The sequence below is a fragment of the Phallusia mammillata genome, chromosome 8 (assembly GCF_965637545.1).
Source record: "Phallusia mammillata chromosome 8, kaPhaMamm4.hap1.1, whole genome shotgun sequence".
NCBI lineage: Eukaryota > Metazoa > Chordata > Ascidiacea > Phlebobranchia > Ascidiidae > Phallusia > Phallusia mammillata.
The window spans coordinates 8106401-8123900 of NC_137259.1; the positions used below are offsets into that span (position 1 = coordinate 8106401).

The 17500-nt window shown below is 46.1% G+C and overlaps 1 protein-coding gene and 84 non-coding genes across 85 annotated transcripts in view; 1 reads left to right on the plus strand and 84 right to left on the minus strand.

The window, feature by feature from the left end:
• Positions 1–44, minus strand: part of Trnaa-agc (transfer RNA alanine (anticodon AGC)) — a 73-nt gene extending 29 nt beyond the window's left edge. The window contains exon 1 of the tRNA in view: positions 1–44. This exon is cut by the window's left edge and continues 29 nt beyond it. This is a non-coding gene — a tRNA (tRNA-Ala).
• Positions 1–17500, plus strand: part of LOC145204722 (pappalysin-1-like) — a 126022-nt gene that overhangs the window by 51630 nt on the left and 56892 nt on the right. The gene's annotated exons all lie outside the window — the stretch shown is intronic.
• Positions 290–379, minus strand: Trnai-uau (transfer RNA isoleucine (anticodon UAU)). Its single transcript is given in 2 exon segments — positions 290–325; positions 342–379. It is a non-coding gene; the product is annotated as a tRNA-Ile (tRNA).
• On the minus strand, positions 447–518 carry Trnat-cgu (transfer RNA threonine (anticodon CGU)). The gene has a single exon. It is a non-coding gene; the product is annotated as a tRNA-Thr (tRNA).
• Trnan-guu (transfer RNA asparagine (anticodon GUU)) lies at positions 654–727 on the minus strand. The gene has a single exon. It is a non-coding gene; the product is annotated as a tRNA-Asn (tRNA).
• Positions 795–867, minus strand: Trnaa-agc (transfer RNA alanine (anticodon AGC)). Its single transcript has one exon. It is a non-coding gene; the product is annotated as a tRNA-Ala (tRNA).
• Trnat-agu (transfer RNA threonine (anticodon AGU)) lies at positions 971–1042 on the minus strand. The gene has a single exon. It is a non-coding gene; the product is annotated as a tRNA-Thr (tRNA).
• On the minus strand, positions 1114–1203 carry Trnai-uau (transfer RNA isoleucine (anticodon UAU)). Its single transcript is given in 2 exon segments — positions 1114–1149; positions 1166–1203. It is a non-coding gene; the product is annotated as a tRNA-Ile (tRNA).
• Trnan-guu (transfer RNA asparagine (anticodon GUU)) lies at positions 1483–1556 on the minus strand. Its single transcript has one exon. It is a non-coding gene; the product is annotated as a tRNA-Asn (tRNA).
• Trnaa-agc (transfer RNA alanine (anticodon AGC)) lies at positions 1624–1696 on the minus strand. The gene has a single exon. It is a non-coding gene; the product is annotated as a tRNA-Ala (tRNA).
• On the minus strand, positions 1800–1871 carry Trnat-agu (transfer RNA threonine (anticodon AGU)). The gene has a single exon. It is a non-coding gene; the product is annotated as a tRNA-Thr (tRNA).
• Trnai-uau (transfer RNA isoleucine (anticodon UAU)) lies at positions 1943–2032 on the minus strand. Its single transcript is given in 2 exon segments — positions 1943–1978; positions 1995–2032. It is a non-coding gene; the product is annotated as a tRNA-Ile (tRNA).
• On the minus strand, positions 2312–2385 carry Trnan-guu (transfer RNA asparagine (anticodon GUU)). Its single transcript has one exon. It is a non-coding gene; the product is annotated as a tRNA-Asn (tRNA).
• On the minus strand, positions 2629–2700 carry Trnat-agu (transfer RNA threonine (anticodon AGU)). Its single transcript has one exon. It is a non-coding gene; the product is annotated as a tRNA-Thr (tRNA).
• Positions 2772–2861, minus strand: Trnai-uau (transfer RNA isoleucine (anticodon UAU)). The gene is given in 2 exon segments: positions 2772–2807; positions 2824–2861. It is a non-coding gene; the product is annotated as a tRNA-Ile (tRNA).
• Positions 3141–3214, minus strand: Trnan-guu (transfer RNA asparagine (anticodon GUU)). Its single transcript has one exon. It is a non-coding gene; the product is annotated as a tRNA-Asn (tRNA).
• Positions 3282–3354, minus strand: Trnaa-agc (transfer RNA alanine (anticodon AGC)). Its single transcript has one exon. It is a non-coding gene; the product is annotated as a tRNA-Ala (tRNA).
• Trnat-agu (transfer RNA threonine (anticodon AGU)) lies at positions 3458–3529 on the minus strand. Its single transcript has one exon. It is a non-coding gene; the product is annotated as a tRNA-Thr (tRNA).
• Positions 3601–3690, minus strand: Trnai-uau (transfer RNA isoleucine (anticodon UAU)). Its single transcript is given in 2 exon segments — positions 3601–3636; positions 3653–3690. It is a non-coding gene; the product is annotated as a tRNA-Ile (tRNA).
• Positions 3758–3830, minus strand: Trnat-cgu (transfer RNA threonine (anticodon CGU)). Its single transcript has one exon. It is a non-coding gene; the product is annotated as a tRNA-Thr (tRNA).
• Trnan-guu (transfer RNA asparagine (anticodon GUU)) lies at positions 3966–4039 on the minus strand. The gene has a single exon. It is a non-coding gene; the product is annotated as a tRNA-Asn (tRNA).
• Trnat-agu (transfer RNA threonine (anticodon AGU)) lies at positions 4283–4354 on the minus strand. Its single transcript has one exon. It is a non-coding gene; the product is annotated as a tRNA-Thr (tRNA).
• Trnai-uau (transfer RNA isoleucine (anticodon UAU)) lies at positions 4426–4515 on the minus strand. The gene is given in 2 exon segments: positions 4426–4461; positions 4478–4515. It is a non-coding gene; the product is annotated as a tRNA-Ile (tRNA).
• Positions 4795–4868, minus strand: Trnan-guu (transfer RNA asparagine (anticodon GUU)). Its single transcript has one exon. It is a non-coding gene; the product is annotated as a tRNA-Asn (tRNA).
• Trnaa-agc (transfer RNA alanine (anticodon AGC)) lies at positions 4936–5008 on the minus strand. Its single transcript has one exon. It is a non-coding gene; the product is annotated as a tRNA-Ala (tRNA).
• On the minus strand, positions 5112–5183 carry Trnat-agu (transfer RNA threonine (anticodon AGU)). Its single transcript has one exon. It is a non-coding gene; the product is annotated as a tRNA-Thr (tRNA).
• Trnai-uau (transfer RNA isoleucine (anticodon UAU)) lies at positions 5255–5344 on the minus strand. The gene is given in 2 exon segments: positions 5255–5290; positions 5307–5344. It is a non-coding gene; the product is annotated as a tRNA-Ile (tRNA).
• Trnat-cgu (transfer RNA threonine (anticodon CGU)) lies at positions 5412–5484 on the minus strand. Its single transcript has one exon. It is a non-coding gene; the product is annotated as a tRNA-Thr (tRNA).
• Trnan-guu (transfer RNA asparagine (anticodon GUU)) lies at positions 5620–5693 on the minus strand. Its single transcript has one exon. It is a non-coding gene; the product is annotated as a tRNA-Asn (tRNA).
• Positions 5937–6008, minus strand: Trnat-agu (transfer RNA threonine (anticodon AGU)). Its single transcript has one exon. It is a non-coding gene; the product is annotated as a tRNA-Thr (tRNA).
• Positions 6080–6169, minus strand: Trnai-uau (transfer RNA isoleucine (anticodon UAU)). The gene is given in 2 exon segments: positions 6080–6115; positions 6132–6169. It is a non-coding gene; the product is annotated as a tRNA-Ile (tRNA).
• On the minus strand, positions 6445–6518 carry Trnan-guu (transfer RNA asparagine (anticodon GUU)). Its single transcript has one exon. It is a non-coding gene; the product is annotated as a tRNA-Asn (tRNA).
• On the minus strand, positions 6762–6833 carry Trnat-agu (transfer RNA threonine (anticodon AGU)). Its single transcript has one exon. It is a non-coding gene; the product is annotated as a tRNA-Thr (tRNA).
• Positions 6905–6994, minus strand: Trnav-uac (transfer RNA valine (anticodon UAC)). The gene is given in 2 exon segments: positions 6905–6940; positions 6957–6994. It is a non-coding gene; the product is annotated as a tRNA-Val (tRNA).
• Positions 7062–7133, minus strand: Trnat-cgu (transfer RNA threonine (anticodon CGU)). Its single transcript has one exon. It is a non-coding gene; the product is annotated as a tRNA-Thr (tRNA).
• Trnan-guu (transfer RNA asparagine (anticodon GUU)) lies at positions 7270–7343 on the minus strand. The gene has a single exon. It is a non-coding gene; the product is annotated as a tRNA-Asn (tRNA).
• Positions 7587–7658, minus strand: Trnat-agu (transfer RNA threonine (anticodon AGU)). The gene has a single exon. It is a non-coding gene; the product is annotated as a tRNA-Thr (tRNA).
• On the minus strand, positions 7730–7819 carry Trnai-uau (transfer RNA isoleucine (anticodon UAU)). The gene is given in 2 exon segments: positions 7730–7765; positions 7782–7819. It is a non-coding gene; the product is annotated as a tRNA-Ile (tRNA).
• Positions 7887–7958, minus strand: Trnat-cgu (transfer RNA threonine (anticodon CGU)). The gene has a single exon. It is a non-coding gene; the product is annotated as a tRNA-Thr (tRNA).
• On the minus strand, positions 8095–8168 carry Trnan-guu (transfer RNA asparagine (anticodon GUU)). The gene has a single exon. It is a non-coding gene; the product is annotated as a tRNA-Asn (tRNA).
• On the minus strand, positions 8236–8308 carry Trnaa-agc (transfer RNA alanine (anticodon AGC)). The gene has a single exon. It is a non-coding gene; the product is annotated as a tRNA-Ala (tRNA).
• Trnat-agu (transfer RNA threonine (anticodon AGU)) lies at positions 8412–8483 on the minus strand. Its single transcript has one exon. It is a non-coding gene; the product is annotated as a tRNA-Thr (tRNA).
• Trnac-aca (transfer RNA cysteine (anticodon ACA)) lies at positions 8555–8638 on the minus strand. Its single transcript is given in 2 exon segments — positions 8555–8590; positions 8601–8638. It is a non-coding gene; the product is annotated as a tRNA-Cys (tRNA).
• Positions 8914–8987, minus strand: Trnan-guu (transfer RNA asparagine (anticodon GUU)). Its single transcript has one exon. It is a non-coding gene; the product is annotated as a tRNA-Asn (tRNA).
• Trnat-agu (transfer RNA threonine (anticodon AGU)) lies at positions 9231–9302 on the minus strand. The gene has a single exon. It is a non-coding gene; the product is annotated as a tRNA-Thr (tRNA).
• Positions 9374–9463, minus strand: Trnav-uac (transfer RNA valine (anticodon UAC)). The gene is given in 2 exon segments: positions 9374–9409; positions 9426–9463. It is a non-coding gene; the product is annotated as a tRNA-Val (tRNA).
• Positions 9531–9602, minus strand: Trnat-cgu (transfer RNA threonine (anticodon CGU)). Its single transcript has one exon. It is a non-coding gene; the product is annotated as a tRNA-Thr (tRNA).
• Positions 9739–9812, minus strand: Trnan-guu (transfer RNA asparagine (anticodon GUU)). The gene has a single exon. It is a non-coding gene; the product is annotated as a tRNA-Asn (tRNA).
• Trnat-agu (transfer RNA threonine (anticodon AGU)) lies at positions 10056–10127 on the minus strand. The gene has a single exon. It is a non-coding gene; the product is annotated as a tRNA-Thr (tRNA).
• On the minus strand, positions 10199–10288 carry Trnai-uau (transfer RNA isoleucine (anticodon UAU)). The gene is given in 2 exon segments: positions 10199–10234; positions 10251–10288. It is a non-coding gene; the product is annotated as a tRNA-Ile (tRNA).
• Trnat-cgu (transfer RNA threonine (anticodon CGU)) lies at positions 10356–10427 on the minus strand. Its single transcript has one exon. It is a non-coding gene; the product is annotated as a tRNA-Thr (tRNA).
• On the minus strand, positions 10563–10636 carry Trnan-guu (transfer RNA asparagine (anticodon GUU)). The gene has a single exon. It is a non-coding gene; the product is annotated as a tRNA-Asn (tRNA).
• On the minus strand, positions 10871–10942 carry Trnat-agu (transfer RNA threonine (anticodon AGU)). The gene has a single exon. It is a non-coding gene; the product is annotated as a tRNA-Thr (tRNA).
• Trnai-uau (transfer RNA isoleucine (anticodon UAU)) lies at positions 11014–11103 on the minus strand. The gene is given in 2 exon segments: positions 11014–11049; positions 11066–11103. It is a non-coding gene; the product is annotated as a tRNA-Ile (tRNA).
• Positions 11171–11242, minus strand: Trnat-cgu (transfer RNA threonine (anticodon CGU)). The gene has a single exon. It is a non-coding gene; the product is annotated as a tRNA-Thr (tRNA).
• Trnan-guu (transfer RNA asparagine (anticodon GUU)) lies at positions 11378–11451 on the minus strand. The gene has a single exon. It is a non-coding gene; the product is annotated as a tRNA-Asn (tRNA).
• Positions 11685–11756, minus strand: Trnat-agu (transfer RNA threonine (anticodon AGU)). The gene has a single exon. It is a non-coding gene; the product is annotated as a tRNA-Thr (tRNA).
• Trnai-uau (transfer RNA isoleucine (anticodon UAU)) lies at positions 11828–11917 on the minus strand. The gene is given in 2 exon segments: positions 11828–11863; positions 11880–11917. It is a non-coding gene; the product is annotated as a tRNA-Ile (tRNA).
• Trnat-cgu (transfer RNA threonine (anticodon CGU)) lies at positions 11985–12056 on the minus strand. The gene has a single exon. It is a non-coding gene; the product is annotated as a tRNA-Thr (tRNA).
• On the minus strand, positions 12193–12266 carry Trnan-guu (transfer RNA asparagine (anticodon GUU)). The gene has a single exon. It is a non-coding gene; the product is annotated as a tRNA-Asn (tRNA).
• Trnat-agu (transfer RNA threonine (anticodon AGU)) lies at positions 12510–12581 on the minus strand. The gene has a single exon. It is a non-coding gene; the product is annotated as a tRNA-Thr (tRNA).
• Positions 12653–12742, minus strand: Trnai-uau (transfer RNA isoleucine (anticodon UAU)). The gene is given in 2 exon segments: positions 12653–12688; positions 12705–12742. It is a non-coding gene; the product is annotated as a tRNA-Ile (tRNA).
• Trnan-guu (transfer RNA asparagine (anticodon GUU)) lies at positions 13017–13090 on the minus strand. Its single transcript has one exon. It is a non-coding gene; the product is annotated as a tRNA-Asn (tRNA).
• On the minus strand, positions 13158–13230 carry Trnaa-agc (transfer RNA alanine (anticodon AGC)). The gene has a single exon. It is a non-coding gene; the product is annotated as a tRNA-Ala (tRNA).
• Trnat-agu (transfer RNA threonine (anticodon AGU)) lies at positions 13334–13405 on the minus strand. The gene has a single exon. It is a non-coding gene; the product is annotated as a tRNA-Thr (tRNA).
• Positions 13477–13566, minus strand: Trnai-uau (transfer RNA isoleucine (anticodon UAU)). The gene is given in 2 exon segments: positions 13477–13512; positions 13529–13566. It is a non-coding gene; the product is annotated as a tRNA-Ile (tRNA).
• Trnan-guu (transfer RNA asparagine (anticodon GUU)) lies at positions 13842–13915 on the minus strand. The gene has a single exon. It is a non-coding gene; the product is annotated as a tRNA-Asn (tRNA).
• On the minus strand, positions 14159–14230 carry Trnat-agu (transfer RNA threonine (anticodon AGU)). The gene has a single exon. It is a non-coding gene; the product is annotated as a tRNA-Thr (tRNA).
• Trnav-uac (transfer RNA valine (anticodon UAC)) lies at positions 14302–14391 on the minus strand. Its single transcript is given in 2 exon segments — positions 14302–14337; positions 14354–14391. It is a non-coding gene; the product is annotated as a tRNA-Val (tRNA).
• Positions 14459–14530, minus strand: Trnat-cgu (transfer RNA threonine (anticodon CGU)). The gene has a single exon. It is a non-coding gene; the product is annotated as a tRNA-Thr (tRNA).
• Trnan-guu (transfer RNA asparagine (anticodon GUU)) lies at positions 14667–14740 on the minus strand. Its single transcript has one exon. It is a non-coding gene; the product is annotated as a tRNA-Asn (tRNA).
• Positions 14984–15055, minus strand: Trnat-agu (transfer RNA threonine (anticodon AGU)). The gene has a single exon. It is a non-coding gene; the product is annotated as a tRNA-Thr (tRNA).
• Trnai-uau (transfer RNA isoleucine (anticodon UAU)) lies at positions 15127–15216 on the minus strand. Its single transcript is given in 2 exon segments — positions 15127–15162; positions 15179–15216. It is a non-coding gene; the product is annotated as a tRNA-Ile (tRNA).
• Trnat-cgu (transfer RNA threonine (anticodon CGU)) lies at positions 15284–15355 on the minus strand. The gene has a single exon. It is a non-coding gene; the product is annotated as a tRNA-Thr (tRNA).
• Trnan-guu (transfer RNA asparagine (anticodon GUU)) lies at positions 15491–15564 on the minus strand. The gene has a single exon. It is a non-coding gene; the product is annotated as a tRNA-Asn (tRNA).
• Trnaa-agc (transfer RNA alanine (anticodon AGC)) lies at positions 15632–15704 on the minus strand. The gene has a single exon. It is a non-coding gene; the product is annotated as a tRNA-Ala (tRNA).
• On the minus strand, positions 15808–15879 carry Trnat-agu (transfer RNA threonine (anticodon AGU)). Its single transcript has one exon. It is a non-coding gene; the product is annotated as a tRNA-Thr (tRNA).
• Positions 15951–16040, minus strand: Trnai-uau (transfer RNA isoleucine (anticodon UAU)). The gene is given in 2 exon segments: positions 15951–15986; positions 16003–16040. It is a non-coding gene; the product is annotated as a tRNA-Ile (tRNA).
• Trnat-cgu (transfer RNA threonine (anticodon CGU)) lies at positions 16108–16179 on the minus strand. Its single transcript has one exon. It is a non-coding gene; the product is annotated as a tRNA-Thr (tRNA).
• Trnan-guu (transfer RNA asparagine (anticodon GUU)) lies at positions 16316–16389 on the minus strand. The gene has a single exon. It is a non-coding gene; the product is annotated as a tRNA-Asn (tRNA).
• Trnat-agu (transfer RNA threonine (anticodon AGU)) lies at positions 16633–16704 on the minus strand. Its single transcript has one exon. It is a non-coding gene; the product is annotated as a tRNA-Thr (tRNA).
• Trnac-aca (transfer RNA cysteine (anticodon ACA)) lies at positions 16776–16859 on the minus strand. Its single transcript is given in 2 exon segments — positions 16776–16811; positions 16822–16859. It is a non-coding gene; the product is annotated as a tRNA-Cys (tRNA).
• Positions 16927–16998, minus strand: Trnat-cgu (transfer RNA threonine (anticodon CGU)). The gene has a single exon. It is a non-coding gene; the product is annotated as a tRNA-Thr (tRNA).
• Trnan-guu (transfer RNA asparagine (anticodon GUU)) lies at positions 17134–17207 on the minus strand. The gene has a single exon. It is a non-coding gene; the product is annotated as a tRNA-Asn (tRNA).
• The window catches only part of Trnat-agu (transfer RNA threonine (anticodon AGU)), a 72-nt gene continuing 22 nt past the window's right edge, over positions 17451–17500 (minus strand). Inside the window, exon 1 of the tRNA in view lies at positions 17451–17500. This exon is cut by the window's right edge and continues 22 nt beyond it. This is a non-coding gene — a tRNA (tRNA-Thr).

Below are 17500 nucleotides of genomic sequence, written 5' to 3' on the forward strand. Positions count from 1 at the left end.
TCGCGCATGCTAAGCGCGCGCTCTACCATCTGAGCTACATCCCCGTCGAGTGTTTACTGAGGTTTACGCGAGTTTACGCAATGGTTCCAAAGTGTTGTAAAAAGAGAAAGGAAAAAACTTCCAGATATGGCATGCTTGTTTGAAAAGAGGCGCCACTGGGGATCGAACCCAGGATCTCCTGTTACTAGGCTGGCGCTTTACCACTAAGCCATGGCGCCAGGGATGTGTTGCTGTTGGTACATTTGGTTCACAATCTTACCAGTTTTGAGTTGGCTTTAAAGAAAAGGTTTGCTCCAGGTGAGGCTCGAACTCACAACCTCCGCATATCTCCGTAACTGTTGTATAAGTACGGCGCGCTAACCGATTGCGCCACTGGAGCTGTGATTAGTACGAAAAGCTGATACTTCAAAGCATGCTTGCTGTTAGGTTTTTAGCAAAACGATGATTGCCTCCAGCGAGGTTTGAACTCGCGACCCCTAGTTTACGAGACCAGTGCTCTACCACTGAGCTATAGAGAGAATTTTCGGATAGATTGCACACTTGGCCGATTAATCTGATCTGAAAATGTGTACTTTGAAAAACTGTCATGATACGACGCAAGTTGTCCAAAAACTTCCGTGTTTTCTTTGTTTGCAAAACAAAAATTTTTAAGACGTCCCTGGGTGGGCTCGAACCGCCAACCTTTCGGTTAACAGCCGAACGCGCTAACCGATTGCGCCACAGAGACGTACGAGCGATTTTGGATTAATTTCCAATAAGAAAGTGGCAACAATGAAATTCGGAATGAAGAAAAGTGGAGATGCCGGGCATCGATCCCGGTACCTCGCGCATGCTAAGCGCGCGCTCTACCATCTGAGCTACATCCCCGTCGAGTGTTTAGTGAGGTTTACGCGAGTTTACGCAATGGTTCCAAAGTGTTGTAAAAAGAGAAAGGAAAAAACTTCCAGATATGGCATGCTTGTTTAAAAAGAGGCGCCACTGGGGATCGAACCCAGGATCTCCTGTTTACTAGGCTGGCGCTTTACCACTAAGCCATGGCGCCAGGGATGTGTTGCTGTTGGTACATTTGGGTCACAATTTTACCAGTTTTGAGTTGGCTTTAAAGAAAAGGTTTGCTCCAGGTGAGGCTCGAACTCACAACCTCCGCATATCTCCGTAACTGTTGTATAAGTACGGCGCGCTAACCGATTGCGCCACTGGAGCAGTGATTTGTACGAAAAGCTGATACTTCGAAGCATGCTTGCTGTTAGGTTTTTAGCAAAATGTTGATTGCTTCGCGCGAATTTTCAACCCACACAGCCTGGTATACGAGACCACTGCTCTACCACTGTACTATAGAGACACTTTTCGGATAGACTGCGCACTTGGCCGATTATTGTGATCTGAAAATGTTTGCTTTGAAAAACTGTCATGATACGACGCAAGTTGTCCAAAAACTTCCGTGTTTTTTTGTTTTGTTTGGAAAACAAAAATCTTTTAAGACGTCCCTGGGTGGGCTCGAACCACCAACCTTTCGGTTAACAGCCGAACGCGCTAACCGATTGCGCCACAGAGACGTACGAGGGATTTTGGATTAATTTCCAATAAGAAAGTGGCAACAATGAAATTCGGAATGAAGAAACGTGGAGATGCCGGGCATCGATCCCGGTACCTCGCGCATGCTAAGCGCACGCTCTACCATCTGAGCTACATCCCCGTCGAGTGTTTAGTGAGGTTTACGCGAGTTTACGCAATGGTTCCAAAGTGTTGTAAAAAGAGAAAGGAAAAAACTTCCAGATATGGCATACTTGTTTAAAATGAGGCGCCACTGGGGATCGAACCCAGGATCTCCTGTTTACTAGACAGGCGCTTTACCACTAAGCCATGGCGCCAGGGATGTGTTGCTGTTGGTACATTTGGTTCACAATCTTACCAGTTTTGAGTTGGCCTCAAAGAAAAGGTTTGCTCCAGGTGAGGCTCGAACTCACAACCTCCGCATATCTCCGTAACTGTTGTATAAGTACGGCGCGCTAACCGATTGCGCCACTGGAGCAGTGATTTGTACGAAAAGCTGATACTTCGAAGCATGCTTGCTGTTAGATTTTTAGCAAAATGTTGATTGCTTCGCGCGAATTTTCAACCCACACAGCCTGGTATACGAGACCACTGCTCTACCACTGAACTATAGAGACACTTTTCGGATAGACTGCGCACTTGGCCGATTATTGTGATCTGAAAATGTTTGCTTTGAAAAACTGTCATGATACGACGCAAGTTGTCCAAAAACTTCCGTGTTTTTTTGTTTTGTTTGGAAAACAAAAATCTTTTAAGACGTCCCTGGGTGGGCTCGAACCACCAACCTTTCGGTTAACAGCCGAACGCGCTAACCGATTGCGCCACAGAGACGTACGAGCGATTTTGGATTAATTTCCAATAAGAAAGTGGCAACAATGAAATTCGGAATGAAGAAAAGTGGAGATGCCGGGCATCGATCCCGGTACCTCGCGCATGCTAAGCGCGCGCTCTACCATCTGAGATAGATCCCCGTCGAGTGTTTTGTAAGGTTTACGCGAGTTTACGCAATGGTTCCAAAGTGTTGTAAAAAGAGAAAGGAAAAAACTTCCAGATATGGCATGCTTGTTTAAAAAGAGGCGCCACTGGGGATCGAACCCAGGATCTCCTGTTTACTAGGCTGGCGCTTTACCACTAAGCCATGGCGCCAGGGATGTGTTGCTGTTGGTACATTTGGGTCACAATTTTACCAGTTTTGAGTTGGCTTTAAAGAAAAGGTTTGCTCCAGGTGAGGCTCGAACTCACAACCTCCGCATATCTCCGTAACTGTTGTATAAGTACGGCGCGCTAACCGATTGCGCCACTGGAGCTGTGATTTGTACGAAAAGCTGATACTTCGAAGCATGCTTGCTGTTAGGTTTTTAGCAAAACGATGATTGCTTCGCGCGAATTTTCAACCCACACAGCCTAGTATACGAGACCACTGCTCTACCACTGAACTATAGAGACACTTTTCGGATAGACTGCGCACTTGGCCGATTATTGTGATCTGAAAATGTTTGCTTTGAAAAACTGTCATGATACGACGCAAGTTGTCCAAAAACTTCCGTGTTTTTTTGTTTTGTTTGGAAAACAAAAATCTTTTAAGACGTCCCTGGGTGGGCTCGAACCACCAACCTTTCGGTTAACAGCCGAACGCGCTAACCGATTGCGCCACAGAGACGTACGAGCGATTTTGGATTAATTTCCAATAAGAAAGTGGCAACAATGAAATTCGGAATGAAGAAAAGTGGAGATGCCGGGCATCGATCCCGGTACCTCGCGCATGCTAAGCGCGCGCTCTACCATCTGAGCTACATCCCCGTCGAGTGTTTACTGAGGTTTACGCGAGTTTACGCAATGGTTCCAAAGTGTTGTAAAAAGAGAAAGGAAAAAACTTCCAGATATGGCATGCTTGTTTGAAATGAGGCGCCACTGGGGATCGAACCCAGGATCTCCTGTTTACTAGACAGGCGCTTTACCACTAAGCCATGGCGCCAGGGATGTGTTGCTGTTGGTACATTTGGTTCACAATCTTACCAGTTTTGAGTTGGCCTCAAAGAAAAGGTTTGCTCCAGGTGAGGCTCGAACTCACAACCTCCGCATATCTCCGTAACTGTTGTATAAGTACGGCGCGCTAACCGATTGCGCCACTGGAGCTGTGATTTGTACGAAAAGCTGAAACTTCAAAGCATGCTTGCTGTTAGGTTTTTAGCAAAACGATGATTGCCTCCAGCGAGGTTTGAACTCGCGACCCCTAGTTTACGAGACCAGTGCTCTACCACTGAGCTATAGAAAGAATTTTCGGATAGATTGCACACTTGGCCGATTAATCTGATCTGAAAATGTGTACTTTGAAAAACTGTCATGATACGACGCAAGTTGTCCAAAAACTTCCGTGTTTTCTTTGTTTGGAAAACAAAAATCTTTTAAGCCGTCCCTGGGTGGGCTCGAACCACCAACCTTTCGGTTAACAGCCGAACGCGCTAACCGATTGCGCCACAGAGACGTACGAGCGATTTTGGATTAATTTCCAATAAGAAAGTGGCAACAATGAAATTCGGAATGAAGAAAAGTGGAGATGCCGGGCATCGATCCCGGTACCTCGCGCATGCTAAGCGCGCGCTCTACCATCTGAGATAGATCCCCGTCGAGTGTTTTGTAAGGTTTACGCGAGTTTACGCAATGGTTCCAAAGTGTTGTAAAAAGAGAAAGGAAAAAACTTCCAGATATGGCATGCTTGTTTAAAAAGAGGCGCCACTGGGGATCGAACCCAGGATCTCCTGTTTACTAGGCTGGCGCTTTACCACTAAGCCATGGCGCCAGGGATGTGTTGCTGTTGGTACATTTGGGTCACAATTTTACCAGTTTTGAGTTGGCTTTAAAGAAAAGGTTTGCTCCAGGTGAGGCTCGAACTCACAACCTCCGCATATCTCCGTAACTGTTGTATAAGTACGGCGCGCTAACCGATTGCGCCACTGGAGCTGTGATTTGTACGAAAAGCTGATACTTCGAAGCATGCTTGCTGTTAGGTTTTTAGCAAAACGATGATTGCTTCGCGCGAATTTTCAACCCACACAGCCTAGTATACGAGACCACTGCTCTACCACTGAACTATAGAGACACTTTTCGGATAGACTGCGCACTTGGCCGATTATTGTGATCTGAAAATGTTTGCTTTGAAAAACTGTCATGATACGACGCAAGTTGTCCAAAAACTTCCGTGTTTTTTTGTTTTGTTTGGAAAACAAAAATCTTTTAAGACGTCCCTGGGTGGGCTCGAACCACCAACCTTTCGGTTAACAGCCGAACGCGCTAACCGATTGCGCCACAGAGACGTACGAGCGATTTTGGATTAATTTCCAATAAGAAAGTGGCAACAATGAAATTCGGAATGAAGAAAAGTGGAGATGCCGGGCATCGATCCCGGTACCTCGCGCATGCTAAGCGCGCGCTCTACCATCTGAGCTACATCCCCGTCGAGTGTTTACTGAGGTTTACGCGAGTTTACGCAATGGTTCCAAAGTGTTGTAAAAAGAGAAAGGAAAAAACTTCCAGATATGGCATGCTTGTTTGAAATGAGGCGCCACTGGGGATCGAACCCAGGATCTCCTGTTTACTAGACAGGCGCTTTACCACTAAGCCATGGCGCCAGGGATGTGTTGCTGTTGGTACATTTGGTTCACAATCTTACCAGTTTTGAGTTGGCCTCAAAGAAAAGGTTTGCTCCAGGTGAGGCTCGAACTCACAACCTCCGCATATCTCCGTAACTGTTGTATAAGTACGGCGCGCTAACCGATTGCGCCACTGGAGCTGTGATTTGTACGAAAAGCTGAAACTTCAAAGCATGCTTGCTGTTAGGTTTTTAGCAAAACGATGATTGCCTCCAGCGAGGTTTGAACTCGCGACCCCTAGTTTACGAGACCAGTGCTCTACCACTGAGCTATAGAAAGAATTTTCGGATAGATTGCACACTTGGCCGATTAATCTGATCTGAAAATGTGTACTTTGAAAAACTGTCATGATACGACGCAAGTTGTCCAAAAACTTCCGTGTTTTCTTTGTTTGGAAAACAAAAATCTTTTAAGCCGTCCCTGGGTGGGCTCGAACCACCAACCTTTCGGTTAACAGCCGAACGCGCTAACCGATTGCGCCACAGAGACGTACGAGCGATTTTGGATTAATTTCCAATAAGAAAGTGGCAACAATGAAATTCGGAATGAAGAAAAGTGGAGATGCCGGGCATCGATCACGGTACCTCGAGCACGCTAATCGCGCGCTCTACCATCTGAGCTACATCCCCGTCGAGTGTTTAGTGAGGTTTACGCGAGTTTACGCAATGGTTCCAAAGTGTTGTAAAAAGAGAAAGGAAAAAACTTCCAGATATGGCATGCTTGTTTAAAAAGAGGCGCCACTGGGGATCGAACCCAGGATCTCCTGTTTACTAGGCTGGCGCTTTACCACTAAGCCATGGCGCCAGGGATGTGTTGCATTTGGTACATTTGGTTCACAATCTTACCAGTTTTGAGTTGGCCTCAAAGAAAAGGTTTGCTCCAGGTGAGGCTCGAACTCACAACCTCCGCATATCTCCGTAACTGTTGTATAAGTACGGCGCGCTAACCGATTGCGCCACTGGAGCAGTGATTTGTACGAAAAGCTGATACTTCGAAGCATGCTTGCTGTTAGGTTTTTAGCAAAATGTTGATTGCTTCGCGCGAACTTTCAACCCACACAGCCTGGTATACGAGACCACTGTTCTACCACTGAACTATAGAGTCACTTTTCGGATAGACTGCGCACTTGGCCGATTAATCTGATCTGAAAATGTTTACTTTGAAAAACTGTCATGATACGACGCAAGTTGTCCAAAAACTTCCGTGTTTTCTTTGTTTGGAAAACAAAAATCTTTTAAGACGTCCCTGGGTGGGCTCGAACCACCAACCTTTCGGTTAACAGCCGAACGCGCTAACCGATTGCGCCACAGAGACGTACGAGTGATTTTGGATTAATTTCCAATAAGAAAGTGGCAACAATGAAATTCGCGAAGAAGAAAAGTGGAGATGCCGGGCATCGATCACGGTACCTCGCGCACGCTAAGCGCGCGCTCTACCATCTGACCTACATCCCCGTCGAGTGTTTAGTGAGGTTTACGCGAGTTTACGCAATGGTTCCAAAGTGTTGTAAAAAGAGAAAGGCAAAAACTTCCAGATATGGCATGCTTGTTTAAAATGAGGCGCCACTGGGGATCGAACCCAGGATCTCCTGTTTACTAGACAGGCGCTTTACCACTAAGCCATGGCGCCAGGGATGTGTTGCTGTTGGTACATTTGGTTCACAATCTTACCAGTTTTGAGTTGGCCTCAAAGAAAAGGTTTGCTCCAGGTGAGGCTCGAACTCACAACCTCCGCATATCTGCGTAACTGATGTGTAAGTACGGGGCGCTAACCGATTGCGCCACTGGAGCTCTGATTTGTGCGAAAAGCTGATACTTCGAAGTATGCTTGCTGTTAGGTTTTTAGCAAAATGATGATTGCCTCCAGCGAGGTTTGAACTCGCGACCCCTGGTTTACGAGACCAGTGCTCTACCACTGAGCTATAGAGACACTTTTCTGATAGACTGCACACTTGGCCGATTAATCTGATCTGAAAATGTTGACTTTGAAAAACTGTCATGATACGACGCAAGTTGTCCAAAAACTTCCGTGTTTTCTTTGTTTGGAAAACAAAAATCTTTTAAGACGTCCCTGGGTGGGCTCGAACCACCAACCTTTCGGTTAACAGCCGAACGCGCTAACCGATTGCGCCACAGAGACGTACGAGTGATTTTGGATTAATTTCCAATAAGAAAGTGGCAACAATGAAATTCGGAATGAAGAAAAGTATAGATGCCGGGCATCGATCCCGGTACCTCGCGCATGCTAAGCGCGCCCTCTACCATCTGAGCTACATCCCCGTTGAGTGTTTAGTGAGGTTTACGCGAGTTTACGCAATGGTTCCAAAGTGTTGTAAAAAGAGAAAGGAAAAAACTTCCAGATATGGCATGCTTGTTTAAAAAGAGGCGCCACTGGGGATCGAACCCAGGATCTCCTGTTTACTAGACAGGCGCTTTACCACTAAGCCATGGCGCCAGGGATGTGTTGCTGTTGGTACATTTGGTTCACAATCTTACCAGTTTTGAGTTGGCCTCAAAGAAAAGGTTTGCTCCAGGTGAGGCTCGAACTCACAACCTCCGCATATCTCCGTAACTGTTGTATAAGTACGGCGCGCTAACCGATTGCGCCACTGGAGCTGTGATTTGTACGAAAAGCTGATACTTCAAAGCATGCTTGCTGTTAGGTTTTTAGCAAAACGATGATTGCCTCCAGCGAGGTTTGAACTCGCGACCCCTAGTTTACGAGACCAGTGCTCTACCACTGAGCTATAGAGAGAATTTTCGGATAGATTGCACACTTGGCCGATTAATCTGATCTGAAAATGTGTACTTTGAAAAACTGTCATGATACGACGCAAGTTGTCCAAAAACTTCCGTGTTTTCTTTGTTTGGAAAACAAAAATATTTTAAGACGTCCCTGGGTGGGCTCGAACCACCAACCTTTCCGTTAACAGCCGAACGCGCTAACCGATTGCGCCACAGAGACGTACGAGTGATTTTGGATTAATTTCCAATAAGAAAGTGGCAACAATGAAATTCGGAATGAAGAAAAGTGGAGATGCCGGGCATCGATCCCGGTACCTCGCGCATGCTAAGCGCGCGCTCTACCATCTGAGCTACATCCCCGTCGAGTGTTTAGTGAGGTTTACGCGAGTTTACGCAATGGTTCCAAAGTGTTGTAAAAAGAGAAAGGAAAAAACTTCCAGATATGGCATGCTTGTTTAAAAAGAGGCGCCACTGGGGATCGAACCCAGGATCTCCTGTTTACTAGGCTGGCGCTTTACCACTAAGCCATGGCGCCAGGGATGTGTTGCTGTTGGTACATTTGGGTCACAATTTTACCAGTTTTGAGTTGGCTTTAAAGAAAAGGTTTGCTCCAGGTGAGGCTCGAACTCACAACCTCCGCATATCTCCGTAACTGTTGTACGGCGCGCTAACCGATTGCGCCACTGAAGCAGTGATTTGTACAAAAAGCTGATACTTCGAAGCATGCTTGCTGTTAGGTTTTTAGCAAAATGTTGATTGCTTCGCGCGAACTTTCAACCCACACAGCCTGGTATACGAGACCACTGTTCTACCACTGAACTATAGAGTCACTTTTCGGATAGACTGCGCACTTGGCCGATTAATCTGATCTGAAAATGTTTACTTTGAAAAACTGTCATGATACGACGCAAGTTGTCCAAAAACTTCCGTGTTTTCTTTGTTTGGAAAACAAAAATCTTTTAAGACGTCCCTGGGTGGGCTCGAACCACCAACCTTTCGGTTAACAGCCGAACGCGCTAACCGATTGCGCCACAGAGACGTACGAGTGATTTTGGATTAATTTCCAATAAGAAAGTGGCAACAATGAAATTCGCGAAGAAGAAAAGTGGAGATGCCGGGCATCGATCACGGTACCTCGCGCACGCTAAGCGCGCGCTCTACCATCTGACCTACATCCCCGTCGAGTGTTTAGTGAGGTTTACGCGAGTTTACGCAATGGTTCCAAAGTGTTGTAAAAAGAGAAAGGCAAAAACTTCCAGATATGGCATGCTTGTTTAAAATGAGGCGCCACTGGGGATCGAACCCAGGATCTCCTGTTTACTAGACAGGCGCTTTACCACTAAGCCATGGCGCCAGGGATGTGTTGCTGTTGGTACATTTGGTTCACAATCTTACCAGTTTTGAGTTGGCCTCAAAGAAAAGGTTTGCTCCAGGTGAGGCTCGAACTCACAACCTCCGCATATCTGCGTAACTGATGTGTAAGTACGGGGCGCTAACCGATTGCGCCACTGGAGCTCTGATTTGTGCGAAAAGCTGATACTTCGAAGTATGCTTGCTGTTAGGTTTTTAGCAAAATGATGATTGCCTCCAGCGAGGTTTGAACTCGCGACCCCTGGTTTACGAGACCAGTGCTCTACCACTGAGCTATAGAGACACTTTTCTGATAGACTGCACACTTGGCCGATTAATCTGATCTGAAAATGTTGACTTTGAAAAACTGTCATGATACGACGCAAGTTGTCCAAAAACTTCCGTGTTTTCTTTGTTTGGAAAACAAAAATCTTTTAAGACGTCCCTGGGTGGGCTCGAACCACCAACCTTTCGGTTAACAGCCGAACGCGCTAACCGATTGCGCCACAGAGACGTACGAGTGATTTTGGATTAATTTCCAATAAGAAAGTGGCAACAATGAAATTCGGAATGAAGAAAAGTATAGATGCCGGGCATCGATCCCGGTACCTCGCGCATGCTAAGCGCGCCCTCTACCATCTGAGCTACATCCCCGTTGAGTGTTTAGTGAGGTTTACGCGAGTTTACGCAATGGTTCCAAAGTGTTGTAAAAAGAGAAAGGAAAAAACTTCCAGATATGGCATGCTTGTTTAAAAAGAGGCGCCACTGGGGATCGAACCCAGGATCTCCTGTTTACTAGACAGGCGCTTTACCACTAAGCCATGGCGCCAGGGATGTGTTGCTGTTGGTACATTTGGTTCACAATCTTACCAGTTTTGAGTTGGCCTCAAAGAAAAGGTTTGCTCCAGGTGAGGCTCGAACTCACAACCTCCGCATATCTCCGTAACTGTTGTATAAGTACGGCGCGCTAACCGATTGCGCCAGTGGAGCTGTGATTTGTATGAAAAGCTGATACTTCAAAGCATGCTTGCTGTTAGGTTTTTAGCAAAATGATAATTGCCTCCAGCGAGGTTTGAACTCGCGACCCCTGGTTTACGAGACCAGTGCTCTACCACTGAGCTATAGAGACACTTTTCTGATAGACTGCACACTTGGCCGATTAATCTGATCTGAAAATGTTTACTTTGAAAAACTGTCATGATACGACGCAAGTTGTCCAAAAACTTGTTATTTTCTTTGTTTGGAAAACAAAAATCTTTTAAGTCGTCCCTGGGTGGGCTCGAACCACCAACCTTTCGGTTAACAGCCGAACGCGCTAACCGATTGCGCCACAGAGACGTACGAGCGATTTTGGATTAATTTCCAATAAGAAAGTGGCAACAATGAAATTCGGAATGAAGAAAAGTGGAGATGCTGGGCATCGACCACGGTACCTCGCGCATGCTAAGCGCGCTCTCTACCATCTGAGCTATATCCCCGTCGAGTTTTTAGTGAGGTTTACGCAATGGTTCCAAAGTGTTGTAAAAAGAGAAAGGAAAAAAACTTCCAGATATGGCATACTTGTTTAAAAAGAGGCGCCACTGGGGATCGAACCCAGGATCTCCTGTTTACTAGACAGGCGCTTTACCACTAAGCCATGGCGCCAGGGACGTGTTGCTGTTGGTACATTTGGTTCACAATCTTACCAGTTTTGAGTTGGCCTCAAAGAAAAGGTTTGCTCCAGGTGAGGCTCGAACTCACAACCTCCGCATATCTCCGTAACTGTTGTATAAGTACGGCGCGCTAACCGATTGCGCCAGTGGAGCTGTGATTTGTATGAAAAGCTGATACTTCAAAGCATGCTTGCTGTTAGGTTTTTAGCAAAATGATGATTGCCTCCAGCGAGGTTTGAACTCGCGACCCCTGGTTTACGAGACCAGTGCTCTACCACTGAGCTATAGAGACACTTTTCTGATAGACTGCACACTTGGCCGATTAATCTGATCTGAAAATGTTTACTTTGAAAAACTGTCATGATACGACGCAAGTTGTCCAAAAACTTGTTATTTTCTTTGTTTGGAAAACAAAAATCTTTTAAGTCATCCCTGGGTGGGCTCGAACCACCAACCTTTCGGTTAACAGCCGAACGCGCTAACCGATTGCGCCACAGAGACGTACGAGCGATTTTGGATTAATTTCCAATAAGAAAGTGGCAACAATGAAATTCGGAATGAAGAAAAGTGGAGATGCTGGGCATCGACCACGGTACCTCGCGCATGCTAAGCGCGCTCTCTACCATCTGAGCTATATCCCCGTCGAGTTTTTAGTGAGGTTTACGCAATGGTTCCAAAGTGTTGTAAAAAGAGAAAGGAAAAAACTTCCAGATATGGCATACTTGTTTAAAAAGAGGCGCCACTGGGGATCGAACCCAGGATCTCCTGTTTACTAGACAGGCGCTTTACCACTAAGCCATGGCGCCAGGGATGTGTTGCTGTTGGTACATTTGGTTCACAATCTTACCAGTTTTGAGTTGGCCTCAAAGAAAAGGTTTGCTCCAGGTGAGGCTCGAACTCACAACCTCCGCATATCTCCGTAACTGTTGTATAAGTACGGCGCGCTAACCGATTGCGCCAGTGGAGCTGTGATTTGTATGAAAAGCTGATACTTCAAAGCATGCTTGCTGTTAGGTTTTTAGCAAAATGATGATTGCCTCCAGCGAGGTTTGAACTCGCGACCCCTGGTTTACGAGACCAGTGCTCTACCACTGAGCTATAGAGACACTTTTCTGATAGACTGCACACTTGGCCGATTAATCTTATCTGAAAATGTTTGCTTTGAAAAACTGTCATGATACGACGCAAGTTGTCCAAAAACTTCCGTGTTTTCTTTGTTTGGAAAACAAAAATCTTTTAAGACGTCCCTGGGTGGGCTCGATCCACCAACCTTTCGGTTAACAGCCGAACGCGCTAACCGATTGCGCCACAGAGACGTACGAGTGATTTTGGATTAATTTCCAATAAGAAAGTGGCAACAATGAAATTCGCGAAGAAGAAAAGTGGAGATGCCGGGCATCGATCACGGTACCTCGCGCACGCTAAGCGCGCGCTCTACCATCTGAGCTACATCCCCGTCGAGTGTTTAGTGAGGTTTACGCGAGTTTACGCAATGGTTCCAAAGTGTTGTAAAAAGAGAAAGGAAAAACCTTCCAGATATGGCATGCTTGTTTAAAAAGAGGCGCCACTGGGGATCGAACTCAGGATCTCCTGTTTACTAGGCTGGCGCTTTACCACTAAGCCATGGCGCCAGGGATGTGTTGCTGTTGGTACATTTGGGTCACAATTTTACCAGTTTTAAGTTGGCTTCAAAGAAAAGGTTTGCTCCAGGTGAGGCTCGAACTCACAACCTCCGCATATCTCCGTAACTGTTGTATAAGTACGGCGCGCTAACCGATTGCGCCACTGAAGCAGTGATTTGTACGAAAAGCTGATACTTCGAAGCATGCTTGCTGTTAGGTTTTTAGCAAAATGTTGATTGCTTCGCGCGAATTTTCAACCCACACAGCCTGGTATACGAGACCACTGCTCTACCACTGAACTATAGAGACACTTTTCTGATAGACTGCGCACTTGGCCGATTATTGTGATCTGAAAATGTTTGCTTTGAAAAACTGTCATGATACGACGCAAGTTGTCCAAAAACTTGTTGTTTTCTTTGTTTGGAAAACAAAAATCTTTTAAGACGTCCCTGGGTGGGCTCGAACCACCAACCTTTCCGTTAACAGCCGAACGCGCTAACCGATTGCGCCACAGAGACGTACGAGAGATTTTGGATTAATTTCCAATAAGAAAGTGGCAACAATGAAATTCGGAATGAAGAAAAGTGGAGATGCCGGGCATCGATCCCGGTACCTCGCGCATGCTAAGCGCGCGCTCTACCATCTGAGCTACATCCCCGTCGAGTGTTTAGTGAGGTTTACGCGAGTTTACGCAATGGTTCCAAAGTGTTGTAAAAAGAGAAAGGAAAAAACTTCCAGATATGGCATGCTTGTTTAAAAAGAGGCGCCACTGGGGATCGAACCCAGGGTATCCTGTTTACTAGGCTGGCGCTTTACCACTAAGCCATGGCGCCAGGGATGTGTTGCTGTTGGTACATTTGGTTCACAATCTTACCAGTTTTGAGTTGGCCTCAAAGAAAAGGTTTGCTCCAGGTGAGGCTCGAACTCACAACCTCCGCATATCTCCGTAACTGTTGTATAAGTACGGCGCGCTAACCGATTGCGCCACTGAAGCAGTGATTTGTACAAAAAGCTGATACTTCGAAGCATGCTTGCTGTTAGGTTTTTAGCAAAATGTTGATTGCTTCGCGCGAACTTTCAACCCACACAGCCTGGTATACGAGACCACTGTTCTACCACTGAACTATAGAGTCACTTTTCGGATAGACTGCGCACTTGGCCGATTAATCTGATCTGAAAATGTTGACTTTGAAAAACTGTCATGATACGACGCAAGTTGTCCAAAAACTTCCGTGTTTTCTTTGTTTGGAAAACAAAAATCTTTTAAGACGCCCCTGGGTGGGCTCGAACCACCAACCTTTCGGTTAACAGCCGAACGCGCTAACCGATTGCGCCACAGAGACGTACGAGTGATTTTGGATTAATTTCCAATGAGAAAGTGGCAACAATGAAATTCGGAATGAAGAAAAGTGGAGATGCCGGTCATCGATCCCGGTACCTCGCGCATGCTAAGCACGCGCTCTACCATCTGACCTACATCCCCGTCGAGTGTTTAGTGAGGTTTACGCGAGTTTACGCAATGGTTCCAAAGTGTTGTAAAAAGAGAAAGGAAAAAACTTCCAGATATGGCATGCTTGTTTAAAATGAGGCGCCACTGGGGATCGAACCCAGGATCTCCTGTTTACTAGACAGGCGCTTTACCACTAAGCCATGGCGCCAGGGATGTGTTGATGTTGGTACATTTGGTTCACAATCTTACCAGTTTTGAGTTGGCCTCAAAGAAAAGGTTTGCTCCAGGTGAGGCTCGAACTCACAACCTCCGCATATCTCCGTAACTGATGTGTAAGTACGGCGCGCTAACCGATTGCCCCACTGGAGCTCTGATTTGTGCGAAAAGCTGATACTTCGAAGTATGCTTGCTGTTAGGTTTTTAGCAAAATGATGATTGCCTCCAGCGAGGTTTGAACTCGCGACCCCTGGTTTACGAGACCAGTGCTCTACCACTGAGCTATAGAGACACTTTTCTGATAGACTGCACACTTGGCCGATTAATCTGATCTGAAAATGTTGACTTTGAAAAACTGTCATGATACGACGCAAGTTGTCCAAAAACTTCCGTGTTTTCTTTGTTTGGAAAACAAAAATCTTTTAAGACGTCCCTGGGTGGGCTCGAACCACCAACCTTTCGGTTAACAGCCGAACGCGCTAACCGATTGCGCCACAGAGACGTACGAGTGATTTTGGATTAATTTCCAATAAGAAAGTGGCAACAATGAAATTCGGAATGAAGAAAAGTATAGATGCCGGGCATCGATCCCGGTACCTCGCGCATGCTAAGCGCGCCCTCTACCATCTGAGCTACATCCCCGTTGAGTGTTTAGTGAGGTTTACGCGAGTTTACGCAATGGTTCCAAAGTGTTGTAAAAAGAGAAAGGAAAAAACTTCCAGATATGGCATGCTTGTTTAAAAAGAGGCGCCACTGGGGATCGAACCCAGGATCTCCTGTTTACTAGACAGGCGCTTTACCACTAAGCCATGGCGCCAGGGATGTGTTGCTGTTGGTACATTTGGTTCACAATCTTACCAGTTTTGAGTTGGCCTCAAAGAAAAGGTTTGCTCCAGGTGAGGCTCGAACTCACAACCTCCGCATATCTCCGTAACTGTTGTATAAGGACGGCGCGCTAACCGATTGCGCCACTGGAGCTGTGATTTGTACGAAAAGCTGATACTTCAAAGCATGCTTGCTGTTAGGTTTTTAGCAAAATGATAATTGCCTCCAGCGAGGTTTGAACTCGCGACCCCTGGTTTACGAGACCAGTGCTCTACCACTGAGCTATAGAGACACTTTTCGGATAGACTGCACACTTGGCCGATTAATCTGATCTGAAAATGTTTACTTTGAAAAACTGTCATGATACGACGCAAGTTGTCCAAAAACTTGTTGTTTTCTTTGTTTGGAAAACAAAAATCTTTTAAGTCGTCCCTGGGTGGGCTCGAACCACCAACCTTTCGGTTAACAGCCGAACGCGCTAACCGATTGCGCCACAGATACGTACGAGTGATTTTGGATTAATTTCCAATAAGAAAGTGGCAACAATGAAATTCGGAATGAAGAAAAGTGGAGATGCCGGGCATCGATCCCGGTACCTCGCGCACGCTAAGCGCGCGCTCTACCATCTGAGCTACATCCCCGTCGAGTGTTTAGTGAGGTTTACGCGAGTTTACGCAATGGTTCCAAAGTGTTGTAAAAAGAGAAAGGAAAAAACTTCCAGATATGGCATGCTTGTTTAAAAAGAGGCGCCACTGGGGATCGAACCCAGGATCTCCTGTTTACTAGACAGGCGCTTTACCACCATGGCATGGCGCCAGGGATGTGTTGCTGTTGGTACATTTGGTTCACAATCTTACCAGTTTTGAGTTGGCCTCAAAGAAAAGGTTTGCTCCAGGTGAGGCTCGAACTCACAACCTCCGCATATCTCCGTAACTGTTGTATAAGTACGGCGCGCTAACCGATTGCGCCACTGGAGCTGTGATTTGTACGAAAAGCTGATACTTCAAAGCATGCTTGCTGTTAGGTTTTTAGCAAAATGATAATTGCCTCCAGCGAGGTTTGAACTCGCGACCCCTGGTTTACGAGACCAGTGCTCTACCACTGAGCTATAGAGACACTTTTCGGATAGACTGCGCACTTGGCCGATTATTGTGATCTGAAAATGTTTGCTTTGAAAAACTGTCATGATACGACGCAAGTTGTCCAAAAACTTCCGTGTTTTCTTTGTTTGGAAAACAAAAATCTTTTAAGACGTCCCTGGGTGGGCTCGAACCACCAACCTTTCGGTTAACAGCCGAACGCGCTAACCGATTGCGCCACAGAGACGTACGAGTGATTTTGGATTAATTTCCAATAAGAAAGTGGTAACAATGAAATTCGCGAAGAAGAAAAGTGGAGATGCCGGGCATCGATCACGGTACCTCGCGCATGCTAAGCGCGCGCTCTACCATCTGAACTACATCCCCGTCGAGTGTTTAGTGAGGTTTACGCGAGTTTACGCAATGGTTCCAAAGTGTTGTAAAAAGAGAAAGAAAAACACTTCCAGATATGGCATGCTTGTTTAAAATGAGGCGCCACTGGGGATCGAACCCAGGATCTCCTGTTTACTAGACAGGCGCTTTACCACTAAGCCATGGCGCCAGGGATGTGTTGCTGTTGGTACATTTGGTTCACAATCTTACCAGTTTTGAGTTGGCCTCAAAGAAAAGGTTTGCTCCAGGTGAGGCTCGAACTCACAACCTCCGCATATCTCCGTAACTGTTGTACGGCGCGCTAACCGATTGCGCCACTGGAGCTGTGATTTGTACGAAAAGCTGATACTTCAAAGCATGCTTGCTGTTAGGTTTTTAGCAAAATGATAATTGCCTCCAGCGAGGTTTGAACTCGCGACCCCTGGTTTACGAGACCAGTGCTCTACCACCGAGCTATAGAGACACTTTTCTGATAGACTGCACACTTGGCCGATTAATCTGATCTGAAAATGTTTACTTTGAAAAACTGTCATGATACGACGCAAGTTGTCCAAAAACTTGTTGTTTTCTTTGTTTGGAAAACAAAAATCTTTTAAGTCGTCCCTGGGTGGGCTCGAACCACCAACCTTTCGGTTAACAGCCGAACGCGCTAACCGATTGCGCCACAGAGACGTACGAGCGATTTTGGATTAATTTCCAATAAGAAAGTGGCAACAATGAAATTCGGAATGAAGAAAAGTGGAGATGCTGGGCATCGATCACGGTACCTCGCGCACGCTAAGCGCGCGCTCTACCATCTGACCTACATCCCCGTCGAGTGTTTAGTGAGGTTTACGCGAGTTTACGCAATGGTTCCAAAGTGTTGTAAAAAGAGAAAGGAAAAAACTTCCAGATATGGCATGCTTGTTTAAAAAGAGGCGCCATTGGGGATCGAACCCAGGATCTCCTGTTTACTAGACAGGCGC